The sequence below is a fragment of the Channa argus genome, chromosome 4 (genome assembly GCF_033026475.1).
Source record: "Channa argus isolate prfri chromosome 4, Channa argus male v1.0, whole genome shotgun sequence".
Taxonomy (NCBI): Eukaryota; Metazoa; Chordata; class Actinopteri; order Anabantiformes; family Channidae; genus Channa; species Channa argus.
In genome coordinates this window covers 19,074,238-19,096,029 of record NC_090200.1, presented here as the reverse complement: position 1 = coordinate 19,096,029, position 21,792 = coordinate 19,074,238, and the positions used below count along the sequence as shown (strand labels likewise).

Here is a 21,792-nt window from a genome sequence, read left to right as displayed (position 1 = left end):
AGAGGAGGAGAGGAGGGAATTAAGAAGTAATGTAGCAAGTAATTTTGCCATATGTTGATGTTCACCTCGGGGGAAAGACCATATCGGAGAAATATATTTTAGATTCTGAAGGGAGTTGTTTTAAAACACACAGTCAGCAGTGCTTAGCCTCCTTACTGTGTGGGGTTTAGATAAATGTAAAATAAGATCAAGGTAGGTTGACATGGTCATGACATTGTTATTATCAAGTAATTTTATAGCATATTTCATTGTGTGATTTGTATCTATTCCATTTTCCTTTACCGATGAAAATGGACGTTCACATTAAAGCACAGTAATCAAGATATAGTTGTAAAGCATCAGATGACTATGTAAAAAAGTGAAAGATGTCACTCATAGAAAATTATTACGTGTCTCTCCGGTTCTGCCATCTCTAAAGATCTTTTTATAACATTGTATTTGTTTTAAAGCCTACAATTTTAGCCCACCATTTTACTGCTCTCATAAGCATTTAAAGATTCAGGAGGCCAGGCACTTCTTTCCAGAGGGGAAAAAAGCTCCAATGAAGCTCTTGTATAAGTACAGTACCGAACCTGCTCAACGGCAAACACCAGACATTGACTTGTCTTTGTAGCAATTAATGCACAGCAAATATGTGAAACAACTAACATGAAAAGGTGGTAAATCTACAATAAATTTAGCCTGTTCCTGGTACAAGCCTGAAACTATGCATTTAATTTAGGACCTTATGTCACTCAATATGCAAATTATTTTGCGGCGAGCTTTGGGTAAGAACCAACAGAGTATCTGGACACTGCACTTCAGGCTCCCAGCAAGTTTAATGATCAAGCAACGTTTCAATCTCACATAGATCATCGGGCATTGTCAAATAAAAGAGATTAATAAATTTTCTTTTACTTCCTTTATTAATGAAAATCACTTGTTTTCTTTGGGCTCCTGACAGGATAAAAGGCTACAGATTACAATTTAACACTTCTGGTTGGAGCAGTAGGATTTCAAGACCCACAATTGAAGACTGAGGAAACTAGATTTCTACTTGTGAAAATAAATAAGCCTGTTCATTAATTTCTTCAGTGTAGGAATCTAATATAATTTGACTAGAACACACTAGCTCAAATAGAAAAAGAACATTGCTCATGCACATAGGAGATTACTGAGGCTGTGTTGTTATTGCAGGCTGCTGGATTCTTGTAAGGAAAGGGCCACAGGGCTTCTGTTGCAAAGTGATTCAGCTTGTGACTTGGCACATCTGAGTTCATAGCTTCGCTTTATATAAAAGGCCTGCATGGCTAAAGCTGTGGCTTTGAGACAACAGCTAGTATTAAGTAAATCTGCTTTCTTAAGTATACAATGCTTATTGAAGCGTGTGTGTGTTTGTGTGTGTGTGTGTGTGTGCGTGTGTGTGTGTGTGTGTGTGTGTGTGTGTGTGTGTGTGTGTGCACGCGCGAGTGAATCAGTGAGAAAGAGGAGTAGCGAGAGAAAGCAAAAAGAGGTTTTTTGACTCTTCTACTGTTAGCCTAGGCAGCTATCTGTGTTTATTAAGGCACCACTTTCACTTATTTCTGGTAGCATGTATTACCTTTGAACCTTAAAATTATGCAAAAAAAAATGCCACGACTTTTGTGAATTTAGTTTTGTAGGACTATTAAAAATGCAACAATATATGTGATAACAATATGTGCAACAATATGTATGATAATAATACAGAGGTCATATATTTTAAGATGACCAAAAATCTATAACCAGAACCTTGAGAAAACTATCATTATGTCCTTTTTACAGTAGGTGCAACTTTCCTCCGATATGTCCTGAACATTTATTGAACTCATGTTTGTTTAAACGTTGTATATTAGGTTTAGATGAAATGTGGTTTGACAAGTGCAAAGTGCTAATTAATTAGGTTTAAGCTGCTGATGCTTCTGAATGCTACAGTTGTAATTTTAGTCACCCAGAAATGTCAAGGGTAAAACACAGTATGACAGCAATAGATAATGGGTTCTAATTAGACCTGTCCACACACATCACAGTAAAAATATATAACATGAGATAGATAAGAAGATAGATAAGAAGACAGATAAGAAGATAATGATTCAGAAAATACAAATAAAATTGTACTGGAAATTAAATATTTGGATATCTAAGTCTTGACTTCATCGTTCACAGTGCATAGGGGGTCTTGTGAGTGTAAGTTAGGAACATTCAATGACACATCTCTTACAAAGGATTTTTACTACAAATTGTTTAAATAGTTAACAAAGTTTTTACTTACTTCTAAGAACAATGCTTATCTCTGTATATACTGTATGTGTTAATGTGCAGCTTTCATGTCAGTGGATGATTTCAGCGTTTGTTAAATTTTAATGATTCCTCATTTCTGAGCATATATGGTGATTGGAAAATCAGCCTAATGCTCATGAAAAACATAAGTCTCCTAGAAAAAATAGTACATTTTTATTGCAATGGCACAAAATCTGAGACACGCCCTAAACACTGTAAGCAACTTTTCTAAATGTTAGTTCAGCCCTGGTGCCTCTGTTTTATCCTTGTCTCTGTCTGAATATTTTATAATTTTTGCATAAACATACATTAACTATGTATTACTGGTATTAGAAGAGTGAATACCTCTCTCTAACTATTCTGGTGCACTACACTGGGGAAAATCTTTAGATTATTATTAACTAACTCAAGTTGACCTGTGGCCTCTGTGCTTGATCCCTCCTGACTGCAATATTTTTAAAAAACCTCAACAGACAGTTTTCCTCAAAAAATAAAATAAACCACCGTGTCTAAGAGAGAGCTTGTCTTTACATTTAAAATGACAGGACACTGTTGCTCCTGTAATAAACTTAGCCTATTTATTTCCCATGTAGATAGGTATATTGTCTCTATGGTTTTATATCTGCACAGCTAATAATTTGAGTGTGTTGATATGTGTGTAATCACATGTGTGTGCACTCTTCAGTTGTAGTTTGGGAAAGTGCTGTATCACTGAATGTGTCACATGCATATAAATTAATAATTAGAGGTAAATTATTCTAGTTCATTTGTCAGACTGCAGAGGCAGTGCATTCAAGCTGGGCAACACAGTTCAGCACCAGGCCAAACATCTTTCCACTGCCAAGACATAAGAGATGGATACAAAGTGACAGTCCTTCTTGTCATCCGTGGGACTTAGTTCACTGTAAAACACAACACAGGATTTTAGTGGAAGCTTTTTTGGTTAATCTGATAGAGATATCCTTACTTCCATTATTTGTAACTGCTTCTACTGTATAGGGTCATGGGGGCTGAGCCTTTCCCCACTGTCATTGAAAGAAACATGGGGTTCACCCTGGACAGTTTTCCAGTATATGTCTAGGCTAAGACACAGAGCGACACACACAGACAACAAATTTACATGCACACCTAAAGGTAATTTATAGTCACTATTTAACCTAACATGCATGTTTTTTAACTGTAGGTGGAAGCCAGAGTACCTGGTGAAAGCCCAGGCAAGCAAGAGGAGAACATGCAAACTCCACACAGAAAAGCAACAGATCGCCTTTTTTTATTATAGTTAGAAGATAACCTTCATGATAGTAACTTTCAAAATGTATTGAATATTTATTTAATGTAAACATATTTATGTGAAGTAAGCAAAGTGTAAGCCCTCGATAGGGAAGCCATCACTGACCAAGTGAACAGGATACATGCATACATGGCCCTTAGGCTTCAAAAGCAAATGGACTTTAAAGCACAGCATGCATTAATACCGTTAGAGGTGCTACACTGCTGGGTTATGGACATGGTGTTTGCTTTTTTCATGATTCATTTAATGCTTTTCTCAGTAGAGTCGCTAGGACATCAATATGCAGATTGAGACAAAGAAAAGGATTTTTAAAAAGGTGTGTGTGGTAAGACACAATCCAAAGGTCTTAATAAATTAAAAATTCTTTAAGTGTTGTTGAACTATATTTTAAGGATAGTAGACCTCTACACATGATCTCTTGAATACTAGCAGAAAATATACAAACATAATATGTAAAAACAAAATGCTATGTATGTATTTTGCAGAATGTAGTATAGTATTCTGGTGCTGGAATAATCATGGCATTTTCTGAAAAAGACACCTTAGATCATCTGGGTGGGAGCATATGTTGTTCTAGCATTAATGTCACTTTCACAGATGTGCAAGCTATTCATTCCCTATGCATTAATGCATCCCCATACCACCAGATGCTGGCTTTTGAACTGTGCACTGATAAGTCTGAGGTTCCATTTCTAGCCTGGAGGATGTGGCATCCATGATTTCCAAAACATAATTTGAAATTTAGATTTTTTTTTTACTTTAATCTGGTTGACTAGTTATTGCATTACATATGTGTAAATATAAAGATATGCAATGTTGCAACTTTAATATCATAAATATAGTAAATTAGAAGTCAGGTATTTTAAGTGTTATCATAGTTGAGATTAGGCTCAATGGGCGAGGACTGTAGAAAAGAGCTATGCTGAATTCTGTAAAACAAAGAAAACTAATATGTAGGCTATGATTGACAAATACAATTCAATTTAGGATTGTGGCTTATATTTAGGAGGTCACATGGCAAGTTTAGTATCTTGAGTGAGTACTGTAATTTCAACATCATGATGCTACAGAGCAGATGAGATCACTAATGGTGGACTTTGGCCGCATTTTCTTAGTGTGGTATTTCTGTGACTTCCATGATGAGACTGTCAGGATGTACATGCATCAAGATATAATTACAGCATATTACGGAACTGCAATATCACAGGAGTTGCACTTTATTCGCTGATAGCTCAGTTGGCATTTTGGCTTCCAGAACAATATCTGCAGGGCACAGTTTGTAAACTTGAGTTAGAGTAGATATTCTTCTGCATGTCAGCCAGTAGTGAATCTGGGAAGGATTGTGGCAAATGGCATGGCTTAAAATGCTGGCAGAGAGTTTGGAGAAAAAGCTTATCATTGGTTTCTGTGGGCCTTTGCACAATGGTGTCCACACACGGTCAGTCTGAGCTCCTCCACTAAGATCAAATATAGAACACAAATGAGCCTTCAATGTGTGTATAGTTCTTAAATGTAGAATGTCTATGTGTTCTTTAAAGAACCACTATGTCACAATTCATCAACTTGCAAAATCATGTAGGTTCTAATGCAACCTTCTTCACAAGAAATCAAACAGAAATTGTGTCTTTTTACAACTGTGTTAAGTGTTAAATAACAATATTACTTCTTGGAATATAAATGCATATGGTATTTTTAAATCAATCTTAAGTCTGAATGTCAGATCCATATGATGCAAAGACCACAAGACTACAGAACAATGAAAGTTGAAAGCCACTTAAACTAAGTTAAGCTCTGCACCTTTGACCTTGTGTGGTCTGTCAAGACTGCCCTGTAAAATTATGTATGTCGTATGTCGTTTGTAAAAGTAGGGAGCATTATACAGTACTGGACTGTGTCACAAGAAAATATTTTTAATCATACCTTTATTTCCATTAATTATTTAAACTCACTACAAATATGCTGCTATATGCATTATGTCAGTTATGCATAATGAATGAGGTATTTAAGCATATTTAGTCAGTATCATAGAGGGATTATTATATAATGACTGAATTGTTAGAATTTACTTTCTGTGTGTAATGACATCTACAAATGGAGCTTTAAAATGGTTTTATTACCTCTGCAACTGCACGTTTCCCCCAATCCCAAATGGACCACAAGCTGTACCATGCCACCAAAAGATGGTTTAACCACCAAAACGTGAGGTACAAGCTTTTGAGATGATAACAGCCACCTGCTGTGCAAATTTCTAACTGAATATATTACTGATGCACATTGGCTGGAATTACTTAGTAGGTACTGTACACTGCTATTTGTTAGATTTATTAGAAAGGCTAAATAGGTTAAATTGTAATCATGAAGTTTTCATTTAGTAACTAGAGTACGAGCAAAGGTGAAGGAATCACTTTCGAGTCATGCACTGTGTTTAATGGTCACAGTTATGGTTTTTCATGCCATGTCACATCTGGATCCATATTCTGTTCCTCATCCTGTTAATCTATTTAAAATAGTGTTCGCGTGTCCATTAGACATTACCAAGAGCAGCTCTTATGAATGCCATTATTTACCTTTCATTGATTCTTATTGTCCCTAGTTAACCAGACTGTAAAATGACCTTGCTGGGAGAATGATGATTGAGGTAATCAACAGTGAACCTCATGGTGTTTAGTTATTTCCAACCTTTCAAGGTGATACTTTGCAGTTATGAAATTGATGTGAAGCTCTGGCGTGACTCTCAAAGAAGATTAGGGAATATGGCACTTATGAGTTCAGCTTTTCTTCCCGATAGCTTTCTTAGGGACCTGGGACTGTTTAAAACATGCTGCACAGCATGGCAGTGGTGTTCCGGTATGTCAGTGATTGCATGTATGAATATCCCCACATCACTAAAATGAAGCCATTTCCAAAGTCATTTAAACTTCTATCCACAGCTCATGAACTTCTATTCTCCCACAAATGTTACTGTTGATGCCAGCCTAAAAAAAAATATTCATTCAACCTCTATCCTACTAAAATGTGAGCAGTATCTTTTTGCCAGCTAACAAAATACAAACACATCCACTGAATCCAATCCTCTGTGCAATTCCTTACAATGTTTTGTGGCCGTTTATTCTTTTTCCTCTTTTCATTTGCCCTATCCAGGAAGGATGTGAAGAGATGGCCCACTCGATCTCCTATGTGCCTGAGAAGAAAGACAACCACACTGAGGATTAGAGAAAAAGAGGATTGACCATCACATCCAGATGCTGCAAATCTGCTCCCTGCCTCACATGTGAATAGGTACACCATTGTCTGGAGCACTGCTTGTTTTGCATGAACAGAGACACAGCTGAGGAGATAAACAAGCTGAAGCTGAGGTTACACCAAGTGGAAATCTGCTATGATATAGGATTACAAGGTTTATGTCATGCTTAAAGCTTTATCCTCTGATTGTCAAGATTTCCTTAGTATCAAACTCAGCAAGCCTTTAATGGTGGTACCCTATTAGACAATCCTAGCAGGAGTATAATAGTCGTTAAAAGATGCACAGCGTGCTTATGCAGATCTATCACTGAGAAGAAGCACTTGCTGTGTTATGCTGTATGTGGCTGCATGACTGAGGTTCAAAATAGGATTTTAGTTAGAAATGTTATGAAAAATCTGTAGTGCATCATATAGTGCAATCATATTTTACTCAAATAAGCACCTATATTTAACCAGTACAATTCCATACAGAACATGTTTTTCTTATGTCCAACCGTTTATGTTCAACATGAAATAGGTAGTCAACCACTTCAGAATCCTCACATCAAGATCTGTACCTATGTACCCTTGGTGTCTTGTCATGCATAACATAATTCTTCAGGCTTCTGTTCACCTGCAGAGAAAGCAGTCAGTCATGCTTGGCTTGAAACATCTGACATTACTGGTGCAAAGCACAGTGTGCAGAGAATACACTTTAGAGGTTATGGTATTTTTGTTTTATATATATTTCACTATCACTGTCGCTGTATGAAAGAGGAGTATCCATTTGTAAACTTGTCATGTTGGCATCAACCTTCTGGTCAGTTATCCATTTGTGCAACGATCTGATGTGGTATTTTACACTTTAATGGTAGCGTGAACAGAGGATTTTTAAAAAACTAAATATATGAATGTGCAGGAAGCGCTTTATATTTTAGGATGAGGGCATTAAAACTTTTCATTGGAGGACATAAAAAGTGTAATAAATGATAGAGCAAATCACTAATGACTAATAAATTTAAGCTTAATTCTTGAAATGAAAGCACTGGAGATAGCTTCAGCTGCAGCATGATAATATCTCAAGTGCTCAATGCTTTCTTCATTTACAATAAATAGCATGAGAGGATGTTTCTATGCAAAATGCATTTCATTTTAGAGGGGAATTTGGAGATGACGGCATATGATGGCACATCCTTCATCCAAAGACCAAAGGACAACATTTTTTGCATTAGCATTGATCTTACTCTCCTCTAAATGATTTGTACCTCAGAGCTTCTAGCAGAGATTTGGTGGACAGAATTCACATGTTTCTTAAAGCTTTCAAGCTATCAATCAACCAATTGTGGTGTTAATGTAAAATAAGAAACTCTTGGCAATATATTTTGAACTATAAATTCAATATATTTTTATTTAAGGTTTTCTAATTAATTTGTGATTTACACATCATTGTGTATTTAGACTTTTGGGTTTGGGATTTGAATCCAGCTCTTTAGATGCTGCTGTACAAGCAATATAAAACAAAACTACCAAGCTCGCTTGCACATACAAACTTCTAGTTCATATTTTGGATGGACCTTAAATTGTGCTAAGCCACATTTCATCATGCTCTGTATGTCCATAAATCGCCTCCCTCTCCATCCAATTTTACACGGCGTATTTCAACTGCCTACATCATCTTTGCATCACATAATTGTGGTACTTAGTCATGACCCAAAAAAGTAGTTCCACACAGCCTGAAAAGAATTTGCAGGTTCTTAATTCCCATCTTTTGAAACAACCCCGCATAAACCTGTGCAAATGCCTGCAAGTTTGTCAGACTAAGTTTGTTTAGGCTGTGCTTTACGTACTTTACCATAGTTTGAAATGACAATATGTCTGGCAATGTTTCATCTCCACTTACAGAACGTCCCCTGAGTGAATGAATGAATCCAATTTTGACTTATCTCTCTGAATCATTTGGCCCATGTGTTTGGACCCTTTTTAAAACTGAATGGCTTTATGTCTGTTCTCTGTGTTTTTATTTATTTATTTATTTTTGAATAATGATTAGGTCTTAGGTTGGTTAACAACAGCACATTTCTACAGGAAGTTAATATTTTCTTTTTAGAAAGTTATTTAAATAAAGATTAAAACAAACAGCTTAAATGTAAATAGTTCAGCAGATTTGATGAGCTATGAATTATATTTCATCTTTTGTTTTTTCGTAGATTTAGTTATCTGTTATATGCTCATTTTAAGAAATGATGCAAGTTGACTATTTATTTTGTGAAATTGCTATCCTTTCTTTTATATTGAAACAAGCCTCATTGCAATTTTAAATAACCTCCAAACGGCACTGGCAAAGACGGGGAGAGATCTCTGTGCAAATGGGTACCTTCCTTATTGGAACTATGCTTGAATGGACATGCACAATTGTCGCTGTGAGGTGGTGTTATTGTCTTTGGGAAATACAGAGGTCATTAGGAATATCCATCACAAAAAGTAAATTACTTAGGAAAATTCAGAAATAGGCTTAACAGAGTAGAAAAGCTAAGCATCCAGCTGGAAATGATACCATTTGTGTGTTCAAAAGTTGGGTGTTCATGTGTCACTAATGCTAATTTGGGTGTACATGTTAAAGAACAGCACTGACAGATGATGATGATGCTTCATGATATGATAAGTAATATACTGATTATATAACAATCATCAACTGATTCATCCTTCAGTGACTGTGGGCCTTCTCATGTCTTGATACTGCTTTGAGCCGCAGCCAATATCCAATAACTAAGTCAGCCATCCAGTCTCCTTCAACATTGCATTATGCAGTTGAAGCAGCTTAGAGGGTGTTATTAAGGTGAAGCATGCTTTGAATTATTTTAATTTACCGAGGATACAGCCATGAATCAAGAAGCCAAGCCAAAAGTGGTCCAAAATGGAAACTACAAATTCATTCTTCAGTCACAAGCCCTATGGGCCAAAGGAAGTCTTGGATAAGAAGTTCAGTTAGAGATTAGTGTGGATCAAAGTGGAGATTAAACAGGTTGGCAAGCACATTGATGTTTCTAATTATCAAGCCCATGAAATTTGATGAATTGCTTAGCGACATCTTGGTTGTTTATGGAATTTCTCTCATTGATTGTGCGAGCTAAACTAATTGTGTGGTTTAAATATGAGTATACAGTAGTAAAAGGGAGAAGCAAAGATGGATATCAAACATTAGATTAACTAAAACAAACTTCCTAGGCTACACAACCTGAGGTGGCACTAAGACTGATGGCACAAAATGGAAACAAGCGGCCACTGACACTTCTGCAGACCCACAGACCTGCATCTCCATCTTAGCACTCACACACCTTGACTACATTATTTTATTGCCTCTGAGCCCTGCAGGATATCAGCAGTGATGTTTCATACCCTCCAAAACAACATCATGAATAATAAATGCCTGATCTCAAAATAAATAACACACATCATTAATGTATTCAGAGCCTCTATAAAAGGGGCAGCTGTAGGTTCTACAGTACTCCCCTAACTAAGTCTCTGAACAGGTGGAGTTGTGAAGAACATCAGGCACGTGGAGGAGTATTATAATATTTATATTGTTTTAACAAAATAACAATGACAATCTAAAAATAGTTATCCCCAACTGCTGAGATTCACATGTAAAAGTATGAGAATGTCTCGTCAATTCAATCTGACACCTTTGTACATCCTATGCGATGTAAAATGGCATCAGTGTCACCTATTTTGTTAAAACTCTATTACACTTCTGCTTATGTTTTCAACTCTTTATGTTTGGTTAAACCTATGCGTAATCATCGTCCCTTTTTTAAAAATATGTCAGCTCCAATTTAAATTGGCAGAGCCTATCAATGATAAATGGCCCTGACTTGAGCGCAGTTCAACTTTGGTGTATTCCTTTTAGCTGGATGAGACCACCGTGGCATACCCAACATGATTACTGCATTATCTAATTGCATCCCAACACATTTATTATTCAGGCCTTGACAATATAATACTCTCAGGAAAGAAAGATATCTGTGTGCCTTAATGGGTGGACATTGCAGGGTGATGATTCGCATCATAGTGTGGTATATTTCAAAGCCTGAGCCACCACTGCATCTTTAATTGACATTGTTAGTGTCAATCAATCTTTATTTTTACTAATGCTGAAAGCATAACCAATAATCTATACTGGAGGACTGTCTTAAGTAAGGTTTTTCACTTGCCCTTGCTACCTGAGGAACAACTGGTCCCATGAGACTTGTATGTGTCTTGCCCTTTCAGCAACACAGTCACATTCTTTACAAAGGCAGCATAACACCTCTTCCACATTCAGCAAGGATGGAGTCATCTTCACATTTATGTTTCAACGGTGTTCAGTGTGCTCACATCAATAAGATGTAATTAAACATGTCACATTACCTGGGAAGATGTTGAATAATGCCTTTTTACAACTGACACGTTAATATCTTCATGTAGTATTTAAAGTAATGGATGCTGGCATCAATATCTGACTAACCCAAAGTTTCACTATAAAGAAGTGTCTCCACCAGCCAAGACGCATGTGCTCTCAAAAGCTGCATAAATCAAGATAAAGGGTATGGCCTCTAGTGACTGTTCCCACACAGCAAATAAGACCTTAAGTAGTAAGGAGTGGTCACCGGAGATCCACAGACTCCCAGCTGATGGAGAAGTAAAAGCTTTAATTCAAAACCATTAGACACGTATGGTGGTGTGGTATAAATCATGGCTCGTCACACTCAAATTACATGCGATTGACACGGAAATGGTGTAGCTTCAATGGAGTTTTTACAAAAACACTAATCCACTACCTTTTAAAAGCAAAGTGCGATTGTATCCTAATAGGTTTCATTTGCTTGCTTATCCAGAGCCCAGGACAATGTGCGGATAGAGTGGTGGAGTGGAAAGGGGAGTTATTTAAAGAAATCTCCTTCGACTGAAAAGCAAGAGGGCGGTGCTCTTTACTACCATATGCCAGACGCACAGACAAGCAGGCCGGCAGTTATGAAGACAGATGAATGATGCAAAGCCTTCAGCACTGAGGGAAATGAGATCAGATGTTGACAGCTAGATGGACAGATCCCTGGTCTGGAATTCAAATGTTCACATCTACTATTGCATGCATACTCACCTATCTGCAAATTCTTCCATATTTTTTGTTTTTTGTCTTTTTACCTCCATTGTAGATTGCTGCATAATACAACTGAGTTTAGCATAATATGTGCAGTACAGCAGGTTGCCTGAGATAAATGCTTCACAAGCAGTAATCTTTCTGAAGACCTGAAGGCTCCCGTGTCAGCCGCCATGCTAAAAATCTGCAACGTGTACTTCATAATTCATAACACAGAGCCAGCATTTATAAATTAGCTTTCAAAGTGCTGAAGCATTGGAGGGATTACACTGAACTGTTATAGATTGTCAAGGTTGTCAACGTACTTCCCCCTCTTGCGCTTCACTTTTACTCCATTCTGTGATTGTGGTTACTGCTCTGTTCGCCAGAAACAGTAGTGGAGGCCTGTAGTATTAGGATATTTAGTATAGCATATGTGTGGATATGAGAAATCCGATGCGACCATCAGCCTGGGGTCACTGTCACACTACCACACAGCACACAGGAGAGGGCAGTCGGTAGGTGGCAGTCGCGTCCCGTTTGCATGAGACACGTGGAAGGACTTTCTCCCTCGTTCTTTCCGTCTTCCCTGTCTATCTAAACCTATTTCTCCCCTTCTCTCTCTCAAACACACACACACACATTGGTGCACGCTTAAACAATAATATTCATTAGCTTTCCCTTATTAAAACTGACTAATGGATGAGAAGGACGGAGGTAAAGAAACAATTAATTAACGTCGTTCTTCTGAGTGCGATTCGGCGCACGGGCTCCCTGGAGTGTGGATGGAGACATTTTTACAAGGCATCGAAGTTCAAACGAAGCCTTATGCAGGGTGACACAGAGGGGAAGCAGTGTTTCCTCCTCTAACCACCTCAGTCCTGTGGCTGACAGCAGCGCTGATCCACCAGCAGTGACCGGCAGAACAGTCTCAGCTGGAGAGAAAATCTTGTCAGTGGGAGGTTACCTACACGCTGTTCCCCCGGTGCACTCAACAATTCAGTATCCGTCCGAGCTGCACTCACACTCACACACGCACTTTTTACTTACGTACACGCCGAGCGCACTGAGCCACGGCGGATGCGGTCTGCGTGCGCGTGTTGGAACGGGCAATTTTTTATTTAGTTATACGTGTGTGTGTGATCATATTCGAAGCAGCTTAAAACACGTTTCAGACTGACAGGAGAGAAGACTTAACGATCAGCACTTTGTGGATAATAACTCCAGAGCAATCTCGCCCTCGTGTATGACACAATGGATCTGCGGGGCTTGAATTGCCGAAATGCAAACATGGATGGAACGAGCGCGCAGAAGTGATGACTGCCTTTGGTGAACTGTAACTCCGGTCCTGACGGGGGTGAGATAAAGGCTTGGAAAACATGTAAGAACTGAGCTTTTCTTTTACAACAAAGACCACCCCCCACACACACACTTGAAACCACTAACTGAATTTCCTATATGGTTTTAAGGGCTTCTTGAGGATACTTGCTGGATTTGTTTATTTATATATTTATTTTTGTCTTTTTGCATTCTCGATAAACGTTTTTCTTTTTTTAAAAAACGGAGCAACACGAGGAGATAGATCATCTTAAATCTCAGCAGCTTTCCAGTGTATAGGATGTACATTCAGTCTCTAAACTTATTTCATGGCTTTAACCAGGAGGGAAAATAGAAATTAGGAGCTTGATATCCGCACTGGGTTGTGAGGTGAAATCTAATCAGATCCAACAGGGGTGATGACTAAGAAGTAATAGAGACGTGAATAAAAGTTCCATTTGAAGACCAGTGAACGAGACACTTAAATAACCCCACCTCTGCCCCTCATTGTATGGATCGTGGTGTGCCAAACAGTTTAAAAACAGGATCTATCAACCTGGGAATTGATCAAATGAGGTTTCCTTTGCATGTTGTGAAGAGATCACGTTTTAAAAAATGTATGTAGCTTTGTGAGGAAATAACGACCAGCGTCACCCTGTCTTTGCCGAACTCATCACATGGAGAAAAACCCGGGACCACAGTGGGCAGCGCTTTGTATCGGGAGAGTAGTTTCAACAATGGCACTTGTGGGTGCCTCCGTGCTATGTGCGTCCTGAAGAAAAAAAAATCGGATGCCTTCTCGTCACTGTGAGAGCATGCCATCCAGACTGATGTGTGGATTACATACCAAGTGGTTTTGAGAGTAAGAACGCAATGTGTCTTACAAGAAAGTCTCACCGCGGATTTTGCCAAATCGCCAGTGAATTGCGGATTTTTGTCGATGCGGTTTTTGGGGAGGAAGCGGAAAAGGGACTGTTCTCCGTCTAAAGCAGAGATCCTACAGAACTCGAGGTCTTCGTGAACAAGTAAGTTAGTGTTTGTGGTTGGAAGAAAACCTTGGTCTGATTGCCTGACTATCTATAACATTCAGCCTGTTCTTCCTGTTGGATGTCCAAATATGGTAGTTGTAGATTTCTTTTTTAAATGTAATAACTGCATTCATATAAACTAAAACGGGGCACACTATTCTCAAAGCTTTCCCCCACTGATGCTGCAGCCTCTAACTAAAAGAGCTCTAATCGTGCGCTGATTTTCAAGATAGGGGCTAAGATGCGCGCGCTCGCGTGGGCTTGCTTGCGTCTTACGGCGCGCGCTTGACTTCAGTGCGCGAGCATCAAGCTTAAATGTCATGAACGTTAAAAGAGAAAGACTTTAGCTGCCTCACAAAAAAACAGCAAAACAAATATCTGTTAAAGAATATGTGATGAATACGCCAGGGTCGACTTTAAATGTTTAACATGCTGAATGCGCACAAGGAAACTGCAGTGCACCCATCTTCATCCATCTATCCATCCATCCATCCTGTCTACACCTGCATGCGCTCAGCTCAGCCTATTTTCAAATGTACCATATTAAGCACATTTTATAGTAGCAATCGTAAAATATGTAAATCATTTTGTATTAGAATTTAAAATTAAAGTGTACATGTCTGAATTTTTTGACATTTCTCTAAAAGCATCCAACGTTAGACTTCTTCTTCTTCTTCTTCTTCTTGGCACGATTCACACAGAAGGCGCTTGTTCACTGCCTTGGTCCTAAGCCCAGGAGGGAGCTGTCCTTCTTTTGTGGTGCTGAAATTAAAATCTGCCGTCTTCGCTCTGACTCTGCTTAGTGGGGGACGACATGGTTGCAGCTCATGGTTTGAAAATCTGAGCCGCTTGACTGCTGAATATAATCCTTTCGCTGTATGCATCTAAGCAACAGTTGATATAAAAAGGCAAGTTGCAGTTTTACTCAGTTGTATGGGAAAAAATCCAAAGTTAGGCAAATAGATAGCAGCTTAAAAAATGTGACATCTATCTATCTATCTATCTCCCTACTATTCTTCTTAATTTAGGATTAACAATATTCTAGGATGAGCCATCCCCTTCTGGTTTGTACACACACTTGTTAAATATTTCATATCAGTGCTTTCAAAACCCTCTGTGGCAGCTGAGCTTAAAAATAGTTGTCTGTCATGTTGATGATAAACCAGTGTTGGCGGTTAAAGTATAAATTGAGGTGGCTGTCACCTTTCAGACAAAGGATGAATCGCATCTCTCACCTGTGAAAGTGAGAAACATGGCAAACATTATTCACCCACTGAAAGAAAAGCCCTCTATATGATGGAATGGCATCACCTTGGGGAGACAAATTAGACTGCCGTTTTTATGTTTTTGCCTTGTCAGAGGCTTTAGCATGATAAATCCTTCCTACATATTCCCAAGATTGCACTTGTTTGGTGGCAACTGCTGCAGAGTGATCCATAGTAATAAGTACAGACACAGTTCCTCCTCTCCATTTAACACTACTCAGACCCTATCCTCCCTATTGAGGGATAGATATGAGTGGTAGCTTTGTGATGTCACTGGCTATATAAAAATTTGGCCAACAAGAGGAACAAATAGCTTTGTTTCACTCTGGATCAGTGTATGTTTATTTCACTATGCTAGAGTGACAACAGCTGTATCCCCAGTGTGTTCGTATTAGTCCTTTTAAGCAGTCGGAAATAGCCCCAGAGCAGGTGCAGCAGAGGGACCGAGAGGGACTTCCTGCCGTTCACACAATGCAAGTCTTCAACTGATAATGTTGCTACTGTAGACATCTGTTTTATGTCCAATTTCTCCAGCCATTGTTGTCTGACTTATCTATTGAAAATCATTCCAAGCAGCCGTGTCAGAAAATTAATGAACTTGTCAGCGGGAAAAGGGCAGTGCTGCAATGAGGTGCCAGGGTCTTGCAAAGCAACAGACTGTATACCCATGTTCCCTTCCCATACTCCCTTTGTCATTTTCCCTCCTGAGCCTGTGACTCAGTTCAGATCAGGGCCAGCACTTTGTGCCATATAATAAAATGTTCATTTCTCAAATCGGATTAATCTCTGTAAAGCCCGGCTTAGGACACCATTAGCATTCATTTCTTTCAGTGCCGGGGACTTGTATCAATAATGGAGCTACCTCTACATTTTCTCATTTTCTCTGGGTATAAAATCTCTCAGGGGGTTTCATTCAATGAGAAAGCGAACAGTTACACGCGTATGTTATCTGTTCCCTAGCATTTTGTACTGGGAACTGTAGCACTGATGCAGGGGGTCTGAAGCGGTTGGCCCGAGAGGAGCTGGAATCCCTAATGCTGGTGAAGCAAAAGCATAAATCATTCAGAGCTTGAACAATGCTTAATTATGACATATATTGTAAAGGTGAACCCATATTAAAAGACCAACATTGTATGCATTGCAATTAACCTCCTATGAGAACAGCGTATTTCCTCTGGAATGAGCAAAGTTAATCTACACACAGGATGTTCACCCCCCACGCGTGAATGTATACAATCACAAACAAGTGTTGTTCTCTGCCAAATGTTCAGACAAAGTTCAGTGAAGTTCACCATGACTGACAATTGCTGTTTTTAACATGAGGTCAATTAATGACGCATTGTTGCAGGGGTAGGCAAGAATAGAGCGAGTATAAGGAACTGACGGTGGCAGGATGACATGGTGTTGAAAATTTGCGTTACAAGAGGCATTGTGAATGCGACAGTAAAAAGCTACCTCACGTCCTTTAAACTGTGTGGCTGGTGGATGACGCATGTTATGCTTTGAAGAAAGTGTTGTGGTCAGATTGGTTGGCTGTAAAACTGTAGCAGTTTGTCACTGTTTTGTAACTTGCAAGCTCGCTGTCACAGGAGCATCCTCATACAGTGTTGTACAATCTTCTCTGCCACTGTGGACAATCATTTGAAACTGAGACTGTATGTCGTTCATGCTTGTATAATATAATCTTCTCCGTCAACCAGACACACGCAAGCATCTTGGACACAGCACGCGTACATAGACAGACATGAACGGTATCTGCAGTGGCCCCACTCATTAGTCATCCTCTCCAGCATGTCTGTCTGGATGTTCTGTCGAGGGAAAGAACAGCTGAGCAGGGGGATGGCCGCAGCACATTCCGCCAGTCGATGGATTAATCAATTGGTGTTCCAGCTCAGCCCATCCATCTCGAGGAATAATCTGGGAGACATCATAAAAGTGCCATTCTGTCATTCTAGAGGCCAGGGAGCATTGCTTCTTTTTTCCTGTGCCTCTTTACTCTGCCACTCTTATCGTGAGAACAGGAGTGGATTAGATGGAATATAGACAAGCGTATACAGCGAGGCAGCACTGCGAGGTGTTTTCTAGTGTTTTTCCTGTTTTCAAACAACACAGCTTGAAATATTTTTGCCCCTGTGACTCAGGGCTAAAAAGGAATTCTTCCCACTCCATCACCATCTCGCTGTTTTCTTGCTTCCTTTGTGTAAAAAAAAATCAGCTAAGAGCGCTGACCTGAATTCAGAATGCACGATTACTCACAACTTGCCTTACATCACCCACCTTGCCAGTCGTGATGATGCTGTCTTTTCGACTTAGTAATCCTCACCTTCCTCTCTGCTGCTGGTCTGTTTTTTCCTTGACCTTACTGAATGTCACATGCTGCTAAAATGAGAGTGACAGCACCCGGGGTAGGACTGATGTGACAGCTCTGTGAATAACAGCTTGCATGAGTACAACGCAAATACTCACAAGCACCGTTTTCTAAGACACACATTAACAGAGATATACATATGCACTACAGAGGAGTCCTTTTTCCTGCCTTTGGGCAACATGGGTAGTGTCTGCTTGAAGTGATACTGGGCCTGGCCACCTCATTAATTCTTGCTGCTAAATTAAAAGGTTAAATGGCTGGGAAAGGGTGGCGGCCTATCTCACACTGCCTTCCTTTGTTTTGCCAGATTGTGTCTTGTGTAGGAAAGTCCCCCTCAGAATAAAAACTGAAGAACAACATAAAGGACAGTAGAAAAGGAAAAAGAAGGAACGATAGAAAAGGAGACCTTCCTCTCAAGTGCTGTCTTCTCAGTCTTTTGTTGTTGACAGTGGAATTTAGAGTGAGCTGAATGTGCCCGGTGCTCTGTGCTCTAAACACTCAAAGTTAAAAACATTTGAACTGGTGAATTGCCCTTCAAACAGGTTTTAGTGGTTGCATAGCAACAGAGCCATGACTAGCGCATCCCCAGGCAGTTTATGAGCTAGTAGCTGAAATAGATGTTTTAGATGGATACCAGGCTTCAGTGACAAAACCAGTAAGAATCAAAATTTGGTGCTGCCAGCTATTTTGAAATACAGAACCTGTGATGTAGTAATGACGGTTCTTATCTAAGGTTATTAATCAGAATTTTCTTGTGGCAAACAAGTAATTCACTTTCGCAGTCTGAGAGTTGTATTAAAAAGACACAAAGCAAGTAAATGTGTGTGTAGGAGAATCTACTGCTTACTGTTTAACTTAGTGTTGTTTTTAGGATGAAAGAAAATGCCTTGTAGCTGTAATGGAAACTTGACCTGTTGGAGCTGATGGACCTCTCCCCTAGGAGAAGAAGCATTCATTTTATACAGTGTTTTGTCCATAATGGAAAGTTTTATCTTCAGGGGTAGTAGTTGCAGTAACTTGCTGTCCAACAAAGCAGAAATAGAATTTCTGTTGCTTTCACTTCGATTTCAGTAACGTTTCCTCAGGTTAAATCATCAAAATATAGAAAACATGGTAGAAGTTGGCTTTAAGGGCAAAAAATCTCAACCTTGCAGCCTGCATGAATAAAAAAAAAAAAAAAAGAAAAAGAAATAGAAGTTTCTCCTATATGAAAATCTTTCAAGCTTGATTATTAAAAAAGGTTTGACAACAAGCTACTCTGCACTAACACCATCATAAGTATACGTGTCATTACAATATGTCCTCCAACGTTAAACAACCCAAACAACAAACTGTTTGTTGAAATAGCGCCCCTACCTTGGGAGACAGGTGTCTTTTAAAACTGCATTGTTTTGCCAAAATGTCAGATACAATGACGTCAAAAGGACACTTAAAATACTGGATTACAACAGTGCAAACTGAGCAGTTTGGTTACGGTTAGGTAAAAAAACGTCAGTATTATGTACTAAATAAACACGGTGGTTTTCCATCAGTTCACTGATTTGGCCCATTACATAGATTACAAGACTCAGATTACAAGAATTGTTTCACACTGGACTCAAACTGTGGTCCTTGTTGACCAATCCATCCACCCACCCAACCTCCTCCTGGCAAACCTTTCTGTGTTTAAGTGACAGTATTGTGTTTGCTACACGCTGTATGTGTCGCCCCAAGGTAAAACAGTTATATTGGTCGTTTATTCCTGCTTGTAAAAAAGACCTACCTAGTCATATTTTTACAGGAGGACAGCCTCATCGTGAGGTTGTGACTGTATAAAACAAGAAGCTGCACATTCACTGCTTAAGACAAAAAACACCCTTATGTTTGTAGTTGCCTTATATGTGTTCACATGCATCTAAATGAAAATTAATGTGGAAGGTTTGGCCTCTATGATTGAGTAATTGAATTCAATTTTCATAACTACAGTATGCACATTGCATTGATGTGTGTTTGAGAGCCAAGTGTACACGGAATGTAATCTAATCAAAAGCTATGTTGTCTGGAGAGTCAGAACCACAAGGTGACAATTTTAAAAAACAGCTCATAAAAAATTGCAATTTTAATGTAGATTGTTGCTACAGTACGAAGCCCTTTGGGTGTGTGTGTGTGTGTCTGTGTGAGTGAAACTGTGTGAAAGTGCATTCATGTGACATCCCTAACTTGCCTTCAGCAGACCCAGGGGTACTGAATGAGCGTCTGAAATGTGGACATCTGGGTCGAGCTTTGGCGTCTGTCTCCCAGATCTGCTTTTTAACTCATAAACCCAATCAGGATGGCAATCAGATGGTAGCTCAGCTCAGCTTCACAGCAGGAGTCTGGTCATCAGTCAAAGCCCCACAATACAGCACAGTGTGTTCGCACACCAGCTAGCAGTCACACATTCTCTGACCGTTGAGCAATATGAACATTACACCTTTGATCATTCTGAGGGAAGAAAAGCCCCTATGTCCATGACCACAGATTTTCACACTTATAAACACATGCTGGTGCACTATATGTCAAGGAAACACACCTACTGTTAAGTATGTGACTCACACAAAAAACTTACAGAAACAAAAAAGAACACACTTATTTTAGGACAAACTGTGTGTCCTGTGCTTACAATTATTTATGTTTTTACTCATAAGTACAAGTGTGTGCATGATGTGTGTATCTGTAAGTGTAGTATCTTTGTGTATTTCTCCTGCTACCCACTCACCCTGTTAGTCTTTGACCTTAATGTGTCACTCATCCTGGCACCCGTATGTAGGCAAGGCTGCCCTACTATAATAGTTTTGATCTGACAAGCATAGACTTACACTTGATTTAATCCAAGTTGTCTCTATGGAGTCTGCTGAGGTACCAGTCTGTTTCACAGCTCAGGTCAAGGCCTTGTGACAGGGGCTGTCAGTGAGCTTCGAAATGTGAGCTGCAGATAGGCCTGGTTGAACTGAGAGAGCTCATGCATGTCTGGTTAACAGGTAATCTCCCTCAAAAACAATAAGAATTAATCCTGAACAGATGCCACATCATGGAATGAAACCCTTGTATTTGTTTCATAACCAGCAGTATGTCAGGAATCAAGATGGAAACAAAATCTTGATTTTCATATTGACGATGGGAGGTTTAAAATTGGAATGTCCTGGTTCTTTGCTTTGAAAACGTACTAAGCTCATAAAATTGAACAAAGACAAATTCAAAGATACACACAACCCCAATTCCAAAAAGTTGGGACGATGTGTAAAACGTAAATAAAAACTGAATGAACTGATTTGCAAATCTCATCAACCTCTATTTTATTCACAGTAGATCATAAACAACATAACAGATGTTGAAACTGAGACGTTTTATCATTTCATGGAAAATATTAGTGCATTTGGAATTTAATGGCAGCAACACATCTTGAAAATGTTGGAAGAGGGGCAACAAAAACCTGGATAAGCAATTGCCGCAATTTAAAAACAAAGGGAGGAGCATTTGACAACTAATTAGGTTAATTGGCAACAGGTCAATAACATGACTGGGTATAAAAGAAGCAGTTCAAAGTGGCATGTAAAGATGGGCAGAGGTTCACCAATCTCTGACAAAAAGGAAAAAAAAAATTAATAAAAAAAAAAGTTCTTCAACATAAAATGGCAATGACTTTGAAAAACCCACCATCTACAGTATTTAATATCATCAAAGGATTCAGAGAATCAGGAGGAATGTCTGCACGCAAGGGACAAGGCCGAAGGTTAAAACTGTATGCACATGATCTTCAGGCCCTCAGGCTGCCCTGCATTAAAAACAGGCATGATTCTCTACTGGACATCACTGCAGGGGCTGAGGAACACTTCATAAAATCACTGTCTGTGAACACGGTTGCCCATGCAGTCCACAAATGTAAGATA

General features: G+C 39.1%; 1 protein-coding gene across 3 annotated transcripts in view; it reads left to right on the top strand.

The window, feature by feature from the left end:
- The window catches only part of lrrc4ca (leucine rich repeat containing 4C, genome duplicate a), a 154,265-nt gene that overhangs the window by 84,335 nt on the left and 48,138 nt on the right, over positions 1-21,792 (top strand). The window contains exon 3 of one of the 3 annotated variants that reach the window (XM_067502475.1): positions 6,710-6,847. The gene's annotated coding sequence lies outside the window, so the exon portion shown is untranslated. Of the gene's footprint in view, positions 1-6,709; positions 6,848-11,679; positions 14,249-21,792 lie in introns of those variants that run through there. The other 2 variants (XM_067502476.1, XM_067502474.1) reach the window with 2 other exon arrangements.